Raw genomic sequence first — 11,541 nt, forward strand, 5'->3', positions numbered from 1 at the left:
AAACACGAAGTACACATGTGTCATGCCATATAAAAATATCTTCTAGCTTTATCACAGGTGAAGTTTTGCCATCCGCCGAACGTCGGGTATTTTTACATATTAACATACATTTAATGCTATATAATGTAAAATATTAGGACACAGGATATTTATTTCGACCACAAAGTCACGGCACACTCTGACACCGACCCCATGTCGTAGTTACTCTGGCCGTGGCGACTTCTTGTCTATTCTGTAAAGGCTTTATGTTCGGGTGGAAAACCGCAAAAACTACTAGTCTTTGCTATTGTCCATTAACAACATTGGATATTTAAAGTCCGCGTGAGTTTGATTAAATATCTATACCAGGGTAACTAATATCAAACTGATAACATTCTACGGGTATAAATAAAATGAATAGATATACCAATGCTTAGTTAACCTCTCATAAACCGGTTAGAGGGTGAACATTAAGGAGACATTTTATATGTCAAAAATTTAAAGTCACTTATTCAACGCCATGGACCCGAAAACAAATGGTTTTCTGTAAATTTGTATTCTTAGGAATGTCTACAAGAAATGTTTAGTAATAGCAATCAGTTTAGATCGATGACTTTAATTTATCAATAGTTTGGCTCAATTTAAAGTAAACCAAAGAGAAAATGAATGCAAGTATGTCGATCTAGGTAGATTTATTATAAGGAAAAATCATTTTTGACCTCTGAAAAAACAGAACAACGACGCGAGAATAAATTGTTTTCTTAACGTATTCACGAAATATGTTGTAGATTTATTATAAGCAGTTTAGGCAGTTCCTGAACTTTCAAAATTGTGGTTTAATTCAACGAAAACCAGGGAGAGTAATCGGCTTTAAAATAAACTGGCAAGACACTGCCTAAAGCCTGTTCCTGACCATATTTACACAGATGGACTGTAGTATTTCTCACGGGACTGAAGAAGTCACTTTCTCAGGAACGGTTCCAAAACCACTCGCATTCCATCGGCGTCTGCCAAGTCGGTGAGTGGCGGGGCGTTAAGTTAGGTAAACACGGGTAACGAGACTGTAGCGATTAGGACAGATAAGGAAAGGTTTTCATAATCAGAGAACGGTACTCAACATGTTGAAACAGTAAGATTGGTGGGAAAATATATATAATCCGATTTATCCAAATCTTCGACGATTAGGGGTATACTGAGGAATTAGTAGTAATACGTTGGATCTTGAAGACTTGTAAGCTTAAACAAAGAAGGAAATGCAATACTTACACATGGACGATACACAGATGTTCAATTAGGGAATGCAGTCTTATGAATTGCTATTTGAGGCAGCTGCAGATTTTATGTTATGAACCCCATGATGAAATTATGGTTGAAAGAGGGGACAGGAAAAGAATCAAAATTTCTGGAAGAGACTAACAAGTTACAAGAGACACTAATTGCTATGAAGGAAAGCAGTGATTATTTCCTGTGTGAACTTGGATATGTGTATCCTTAATTAGCACACGCCCACACAATCCATCCGGGACACTGCACGTGACGTGTGACAAAAGATGACACATATTTTACCCACAGAATCAACAGCAAGTTCAGCTCAAAGTCATGTCACAGACTTCGAGACATACGTCTGGTGCCAACTTGGGGGTGATTAAGCCTCCAAATTCTCATGAGTGTTTTTTCTCTCACACAAGTGATGCACTAAAGGTCACCTTCCATATCCGTTGTCGTCCATCATTGTAACATGACACTTGCAATATGATGACGCTTTGCAGTCACCGTCAGCCTCTGCCGCTGCATTCCAAATCCAAGGCAAATTGCTCAGATATAAATATTAAAGATAAAAATCTTTTAAGAATTTTATGCGTAATAGGTTATAAATTTTATTGCCATCAAAAACTCAAGAAAAATGTCAAAATGCAATCAAAACCTACATAACTAGCTGTCGTAATTTGAACTCCATATGAAGAAATTAAACACCATATACTGCATAATGAGAAATCCAATCCGTAGTTTCTTTTATTATTATTATTATTTTAATTCAAAACAATGTTCCCATCGTAACAATTTCATAAAACATTTTTTTTTCTTGAATTATTGAATCACAGGTCTATGTCAGAACTCGTTACAGAACAATACCTTAGGCATGCAGGTTGATGAAGATCATGGGAAAGTTTTACGGTCGAGATCATGATTTGACCGGATCAATTCTTTTTTTAGGTGTAGTAACGATATTGAGATGTGGCTAGATATGAGCCAGGAAAAAGGAAGAAAAATTAATGTGTTGACGATTTTCGTTGTTTAAAAGTTTTAGAATGTATAATAAATATGGTATATATTAAGTAATTACCATGTATTGTCTGCATAAACGCTGCACTTTATTTTCAATTAATACAACTTTAAAAAAATGAATACATCCATATTCCACGTTAAACACAGATATACTTTACCAGTACGATGGGCGAGGCTGATTTCACTTGGTGACTTATTGTAGCAGCCCTATATAGACTGTCCTCCTCCTGGATGCTGGGGAATTCACACAGCTTTGTCACACAAGACACTCGAGATAAATCGTTTGATATGTTAACTTTACCCACAATGTCACACGTATTGGTTACAATGAGTGTACACACATGATTTGGGATTTCTAAAGGTTTAGGACCAAAGATGGCGAATGATAACTCAATGAATTATTAAAAGAAATGTTCAAAAGACACAAAAACACGAGGAAACCACTTAAAATGGAATTATCAGTGATAAGTAAGTTTTTTAAGGGAGGGGACTCAAAATGAAAAATATGGCGATGAAAACTACATCTTTTTGGAAATGGCTTAAATAAGCTTTGCCTGATGCGCAATCTAGAAAGTAAGCTGTTAGTTTGTAGTACCTGATTTTATTAAATGAAATAATTATACAAGTAACATGTTCTTGGATGTTTGAAACAACCTAAACAAAGATTCCATTGCACAATTCTATTGTTATAAAAAAAATACTAAATGCTTATGCATTTTATGCTTCAAACAATATAAAACAAAGATTATATTGATACCAATTATTACATTTCTGATACTTTGATGCAATTAATCAAAGATCGGAGCAAAGTTTATGGATTTTGGATATGATCAGGAATTCACAACAATAGGGATAGGGGATAGGGGGACGCCCTGTGGATGTGAACAAAGGACCTGATTAAGGAATTCCTTGATTACAAGCTTAAAGGTTACATAGAATTACACCATAGATTTCCGTGTACATAGGGAACCGATGTATGGTAAACTCCACTACGTAATACAGACATATCTAGGGGGCTTAAGGTCTATACGTGGGCGTTCATTATGTACTAAAGGCAGATAAGATATTGTTAGAGTTCAATAACATTGACCACCTGTATAACATGGCAAGGATATCATGGTCATTGTTGGGTCCTGATTGGGGATATACCCTCACAATATTACACAGGTATACAAAGGCTAAAGTTTGGCGATCATCACGCTGATCTAAGCCCCCGATTTGATAATGGCTATTCATAATTGATAATAACGACACAAAAGAGTTTGTATCAATATGTCTAACTTCAGTGAGTCATACTCGTGGACGAAATCAGGTGTATTAACTTGAAAATCTCAAATACACAATACACTAAATCAAACGACAATGTCAATATCATGAGACACTTGAAATACCATTAGTATACATTTGTTTTTCTTCTATGTGTGATAACTTGCGTCTTTTTCAAAATTTATATCTTTGCAATTTTGGAATTTCATAACACGAATGCTTTATAACTACGATACGGTATAGTTTAACCAGTATTGAAGTTCACTTAATAGTAACACTCTTATATTTGATCATAATACATAATGGAATGTAAATGATGAATATTCAAAATCTAAGCAATGTATTTTGTCTTGTACAGTCTGGAAAATAAAAAGATATAAAAGAGAAAAGGGAGGACATTAGAATTAATTGAGACATCCTTTTTTACGACCGTATTCTATTTTTTCTTCTGTTATTGCTATGATTCATAGCGTATTTTTTCAAAATTGTTATCTTTATATCTCAGGTATTAGATAATACACGAAAACTTTGTTTGACCATACGGCTATAATATATGAATGGTTCAACCAGTATTTAGATATCCTTCATGTATTTCTAGCAGTCTTTGTGTATAATGATAGGATGGTCGCTAATCATGATATCATCGCTGGCAATAAGGAAGTTGATTTGGAGTATCGCCTGCACATCATATTTTGTATACTTCTTTGATCTTTTTGAAACTTGATTTTGAAAAGAACGCAAATAATTATTGTTCATGTGTGTTTAAAATTAGTAACACAAACTTTGGAAGAAATACAATATGTAAAATAAAATGCAAAACCTAATCAGAGCATTCTTTTATCAATTTCTTGACCGTTGCTGAATGTGTACAATGTGATTGTGTATTAAAATCAGATAAAAAATATGTGGTTATATAATTCATGCAACTGTACATACCAACACATTATAAGATATGATGTTTGTCATCTTAATCATCGACATCAAGTTGAATTGTGAAACAAAATACATGTGTAAAATACATGTGATTTTGGACAGTAGGACTTAAAATTACATTATATCAATACCAAATACTAAATCTTCTTTTTACATCTCCCTTGACACCACCTCACTTTTGGCCTTCTGTTGAGCGCTCGCCCCTGTGAGGTAGACTCTGGGTTTTGTCCCATGACCGAGACACACCAAAGTCTATAAAAGTGACAGTTTCTGCTCCTTCTTTGCGCTCAGCATTAAGGGAGAGGGACGACTGGTTCGTTGTCAGTATAATGTGACCGGGTGGAGTCTGTTGTTTGGTACAAAAAAGACAAGAGTCCCAATATACAAGAAGACATAACACGAACATGCAGACATACTGCAGTCCCTCCCAAAACACGCACTGACACGCACAAATCTAGGTCAGGTTCGGGTATATTACAAACGTAATGAGACGAGGTTGTGGTGACAAGTTGTGATCACGTCTTCACGTCACAATTAAACCAGGACTAACTTGAGAAGATTTTTACTTATATCTGAGGTACTCCATTCTTTACCTATTCCCCAACTTTAGAGAAGATGATATCACATGGTTTGAAGCAAACCAGAAATGAAAAGTTAACTAAACATATGATTAAGCTAATTACCGTTTGAACAACCGGATGCAGAAATTTAACCAGTATACAATTGTATCAAGTTATACTTAATCAGATGATATCAATAAAAATAACAAATAAAAATCCCTAGCCGTCGTCAAACACAGAATATAGAGGAAGGAACATTAGAATATCAGGTTCGAAGAAAATGCATAGTCAGCAATATCACTGTGTTAAAATTCCAATTTAGTGGGTGTGGGACGACTGGTTTGCCCGTTGTAAGTGTAATGTGACCGGAGTTTATTTGTTCTTTATTGTTGGCGTCATGCTTCAGTTTACAGTCTAATAAGGTTTTGCAATCCCATTTGTTTAAAATGGATACTGTCATGACTAAATTTAACACAGCAGTAAATATTCTTCCTATAAAATTGTATATATAACACTATATTGAACCCGTAGTTTAAAAAATAAATGTAAAATCGTATCTATGTATCAAGCATGAAGCGAAATGTAAATGATATACATTAGTAAAATGGACATTTCGCCTCATGTCATATCAATGTCGATAGAGAGTTCACTACCGAACACATGATTCAGTAACGAAGATGTGGTCAAGATAGAAGCTAATGAGAAGACATACATGTCCACTACGCTACTGACCACAGTATCGGTCAAGTTTCTACATGAAGGTGACCCCTGGCTTTAAGGTGAGCGTCCAATAAATAACAAAATATTTGTGGTTAATATGAAGGCCTATTTCAGTTGATATACTGGTGATGTACCTAGGGGTTTGTCATATAGTGAAGTAAATGTATCTTTATACATCAAATTCTGGTCACCCAGGTTTACTCATGCAGAAGATACGTCATTTTGCCATGGTTATATACCGACAGCAATAAACTTTATAAATTATACCGGATAAAAAAAAAGAAAAGTTTTGCTTAGGAAGCTATTAATCTTAATAAAAACCACGTGAAAGACATTTATTTCTTTATTTCAATTAGAAGGAGAAGCTGCAGCCTCCATCAGTTCTCAGAAGATAGTCACTGTTATGGTTATACAACGACATAAATATACCCCATAAAGAAAATAAAGAAAACAATTGTTTGGAAAATCTTGTGTCTTATTATTTTTAGCTGAAGGGTTTGTCATGGTATCGTGATATCTGATATTTTAGCTACCCTTTAGATACAGATTTGAGGTCCATAGAATGGTTACATAGTACTTGACCATCGATGTGGTTTTTTTTTTTGAACCTCTAATCTTCCCAAATCTCAAATACGTCGTTTGTTATGGGAACATACCAACAGAAATAAACGTGAAATTATATCAGTTGACTAAATAAATATTGCTTAAATCCAAGTGACAAACATCTTAATTTCCGTCGGTTAGACAGAGAGAAGTCAAACTGTTTGACTGTTTACTGCTAGTCATCCTCATCTGATTGCAAGCCGGAGCTCATGTCTATCAGTAACCTTCTAGTCAAACGTCGAAAACATAAAAAATAATACATATTGTTGTCTGTAGCAACCCCATACTAGAGCTTTTTTTTTTATAACAAAACCAAAACCATAAAACATCTTTGTCCCTTTGAAGTATCTACACTTGTAAGTTGTGCATCTTATCATATGGTCTAGAGGTTTTGATTTCAATTTTAAAATTGAATAATGGATATGTTACATCTCAAACACCTAGTTTTTGTCATTTCACCAGATCCACTCAATCTGGTCTACAGGATCAGATACTCTTTATCACTGAAAAGTGTGCGTCTTCTGCACATTTCTTTAGGAAGCATATAAAAAGAAATAATTAAAAACTGGCTCAGTAAGCTCAGTTTTGTAAAGTTAGACTTTCAGCGACACATTACATATAGCTTTATAAAAATAGATCTAGTCTTTTTAGCAAAGTCATTCAAATAAATGTAACGAGTATGAGATGTCTGGAATGATTAGAGACAAAATAAACCTAAATTGTATATAGTTTTTGCCTGTCCTTGTATTATATTAAGTGCCTCTACATCTCAAGGCTTATAATTAAGAGATGGGTATGTAAATTAGATCCCCCGTCAGTATCTCATCCTTGTAAGAAATCTACACCGTCCTATCTATTTAATCAGTCTAGGTTTGTCTGATCGTGACCATCCAGCCACACCAGGTAAACGAACTAACTAAGGATCGTCCTATTAAATAGAATTCAATTTTACAACACTTGAAATCACTGTATTTTTATCCGAAACTTTTAATCAAATTACCTTTTTCGGATGGCTAAACCGTAACATCGTATCCCGGCCGTTTGATCGGCCATAGACAAAATTTAAATGAAGTCTCGTATTTGCCTTTTGACACAATGACACAAGATCATAAAACTGACAAATACACTAGACTGCGTGGAAAATCGGCAAATTAGCATCATTGGAATATCTATCGAATACATTCAATTTCAATTTATTCACCCACAGGTTTTTATTGGTGTAACCAAACTATAACTCCAGGGTTCACAAACCAGCAAATTAGCAGACGTTACTTCTGTCGGAATAATAGACACGTACATCGTTTAAATTAAACTACATTCCTATATATTCAAAGGACGAATTCGTACTGTCACAGTTTTGTCAAACATACGCCATCTTCTGTACATACTGTCTGTTAACGAAGGTTTTAAAGAGTCGCGGCTATTCAGGAAAAATATTTCAATTAAAAATGTCCGTCTAATCAAGGAATTTTATGACCGAGTGAAAGAAATGTGCTGATTCTGTCAATTCTTTCGATCAACTGAGAAGTTGGGGAGATGAAATGAGGTAACAATGACACCATGGAGGAGAGGGTGCTGGAATTTGTGGGAGGCGTTCTGCAATTCTTCTCCTTGGAGACGTTGGATAAAATGACCAAAAGTAGAAACAGTTTGTTCAAATAGACGGAGCTATGGAATGAATCACCCATCATTGATGATCCCCTGAATTGTACCACCAAGGATGGAACATTTAAAATGAAATTAAGGACTGTATGTAAATAAGACGGGTGATACCTTTCAAGCCAGAGCACAATATAACTACAAACAATTCAATTAGATTAAGATATCACGGTAAAAGGCTTTTTTCATCAGCCGCGGTATTGTTGTTCGGGGTAGGTATTGGTTAGATTTCAATTCACCTTTCGACATCTTGCCTAATACCTTAAAATGCCCCGTAGATAGTGTCTGCTTAAGTCAACAGACTTTCTGGGAGGTTCACCGCAAATTTATATTCAGCAATTTAGTTCACACGACAACTTCTCACATTTACAGAGAGATACGCAGTAACGCGGAGCTATAGAAGTAGATTCAATGCCTCAAGGTACATAAAGTTTGTGTCTGATTATCTTGACAGCTGAGATGGAATTGAAATGCTATCTTGGAATCTGTATTCAAACGTAGAACGCAGTGTTGGTTTAACCCTGAATCGGGTAGGTGCATCCGGGGATCAATGTAATCAGCGAGTCCAATGTTTCCAAATGGGAACAAGATATCGTGGGTCTGTATCGGGGAATCAGTTTTATGTGATAAATGGTTGTACAGCTAGATAGCCCAGTCCTGTTGACAAGGGGTCAGAAATACGCCATTGTTGTTTCTGTGGAAACAAAGTGTTATTTTCAGGTGGATGAACAATTATCCGCTTGAGCAAGGTGTCGGAAAGCAACATGTCTGAAGGGTGTAGGTATATCGTTACTTGTACAGTAGGTAAGCGAAACTGAATTATTAATTGTGTATCTGACACATTGCAGAAGCAACAAAGACTTTCTTCCGGACATGACAATCAATTTTCCAGTCGAACAAGATGTCAGAGCATGAGAAATGAGTTTCTGTAATGAGTGGGCACCTGGGAAACCAGATATACCCAATAGCAAATATTGATAGAAATTACAATACAGATTTCTATTTGTGCCTTGTAATGATAGTATCTTCAATATAAAACATTGCAAAATTGTAAACGTTTCAGAATATACTGTTCCCATTCATCAAAAGAGATGAGATGCAATGCAAATCAATAACGCACCAAACCTACATTCCATGCCAAATTCTTGAATGAACAGTTTTTGACGCTGATTTTGTTCTCGAATGCAGCTTGAAATGTTGCAATAGGCAAAATGCAAGAGAAACAGGCAAAGTATTAGCCCATTCCTAAGAAGATTGCAAACTTAGATTGGATTTGGGTTGTATTATATTCAATTCAATGCTCAATATCATTATATTTGAAGAGGTGTAAAATACAAAAGGTCTTTTTCATAATTTTTAACGTAGATTTTAGGTTCATACCCGTGTTATGAACAATGAACAATTTGCTTCATCTGGTCTTGTTAACGGTACTAGTGAAGACAGTTCGGCCATTTATGGAAAATCCACCAGCATACTTGCTAAAAAAATCTTTCAAAACTGGATGCTAGTCGATAAAAAAAACCTAAGCCTTTTCGTTTTAGTGACTATTGTACATAAATAATGTTTTAAAACAACAGGTTCACAGCCTCTCTGATTTACACAGACTTACAGGTCCAGGAAATCTTGTCGTAAACTTGATTGATGATATTGACATCTAACCACAAATACCAATGTAGAGTTACACTTTAACATCGCTTAGGGATAAATCTGGAGTTAAATTCTTTCCCCGTTACTTTCCGACACATCAAAGTGTTAGGATATTTAAAAGTGATAGAGATTTTGGTAAAGTGGTGAATCACCAATCAGATGATGATCGTACCGTTAATCATGGCAACACGTTACCCCTGCAGCCAACAGTTACCTACAACCCGTGACCGATTGTTTTTAAAATCTCCCCTTCAGTCACCAGTTACTTACAACCCGTGACCGATTGTTTTTATCCCAAACCCAATCAGTTTGCTTCTATCCTCGTGTATTTGGGGATCATATATCATACGTGTTAATGTATCAAGCTATCCTAGCTATCAAACTCATAAATAAAGTCTACACATTATCACATATAGATTTATAACTTCTTCATTTGAGTGGATATGACCAACGGCGAGATTTTAAATATGAATCTTACCGCATCTTGATAAAGGGTAAATAAATGTGAAGGACAAACTTCAAAATGCATCCTTAAGGGGAGTTTTGTTTGTCATTTAATGTCTGTTTAATGGGAATGATGAAGATTATGGATACTGATACATAGAAATACCGGACAACAGACTTAATGCCTTTATCAAAACATTGTCGTCTTCCTTATATTGTATGTTTGTGCAAAGACGATTACTACGCACAGGCTTCAGAACAGACGATTAATCAGCACTACTTTTAACAATTAAATAATTAACGAAGTCTAAAAAGTTTAGTGTTTTTACATATTATTCTGGAATTTTTCAATGGACATTAAAATATGACTACAATGAAACATATTTTCCCATTGTTTTTATTGAATTATTTTGGCATGGTTTAAACAAAAATTAGAGCTTTGATAGTAAGAGCTCAAGATTTAAACTGCAGATCTAGCCTCATCTTTAGCAAACTGTTTTGTGCAGGAAAAGCAGTTCAATTATTCTGGCGACTGTCTAAAACGTAATGAAAAGTACAATCTCATACTTTGTCATTTTGGTATCTATGTGGCGTCAGGCTTCAAAGTATTTAATATTCTGGACGAACCACGTTAGTCTGTCCTGCCTCATCATTTGCTCCCTTGAACTCCTTTGGTGTCCAATTTGTACTCTTAAAAGTTTTATCTTATTCCTTTGAGTTGTCCTGTTGCTACTTTCGTTCCCTAGCTTATTTCTTTGTTCTTTACAGGCCGCATCTGCATGGTTCTCCGGGAATCGTATCAGCACCATTGTTATCATCATCATGGTACTGATGTTATGGCAAATAGAGACAACAGATTATACCAATACCATATACAATGTGACAGCATGCCGCGGGTTATCGGCGAATATCTGATCTGTACAGGTAAATTTTACAGGTAAACTTCGAATCATACAAGAGTTAGTTAGCAATATTATATAGTGAAGAAATTCGGGACCAAACAAAAAGTTCGATTCAGCAAGAAATTTGATTCATCGGAGTTCGAATCATCGAGGTTTGACTGTACTAGAACTGTCACTAGAGTGGACGACTAATCCCCTGCTGCGCAAATTAAGTAATAACTCCATTAATAGGGGACATTGCAGACCACTATATAGTTTACTCAACTCCCCTGTATGTCAGGGTTCTATGTACCAAATTTTATCAAAATCTGTCAAGTAGTTTAGGATGAGTTTACCGGACATAGACAGGCTGACAGACGGACAACCCGAATTCAGTACACCCCCTTAACTTCGTTGCGGGGGGTATAATATTGAAATGGTACCTCGGCTTCCTTGTGTCAATGAGCAATGTTCGTCATACAGGCAATCGCCAGCCCCAGAGCGATATAACAATGAAACATACCGTACAACAGGCTATTTTCCTGGATTAAAATTTTCAGGAT

This window comes from Argopecten irradians, chromosome 12 (assembly GCF_041381155.1).
Source record: "Argopecten irradians isolate NY chromosome 12, Ai_NY, whole genome shotgun sequence".
Taxonomy (NCBI): domain Eukaryota; kingdom Metazoa; phylum Mollusca; class Bivalvia; order Pectinida; family Pectinidae; genus Argopecten; species Argopecten irradians.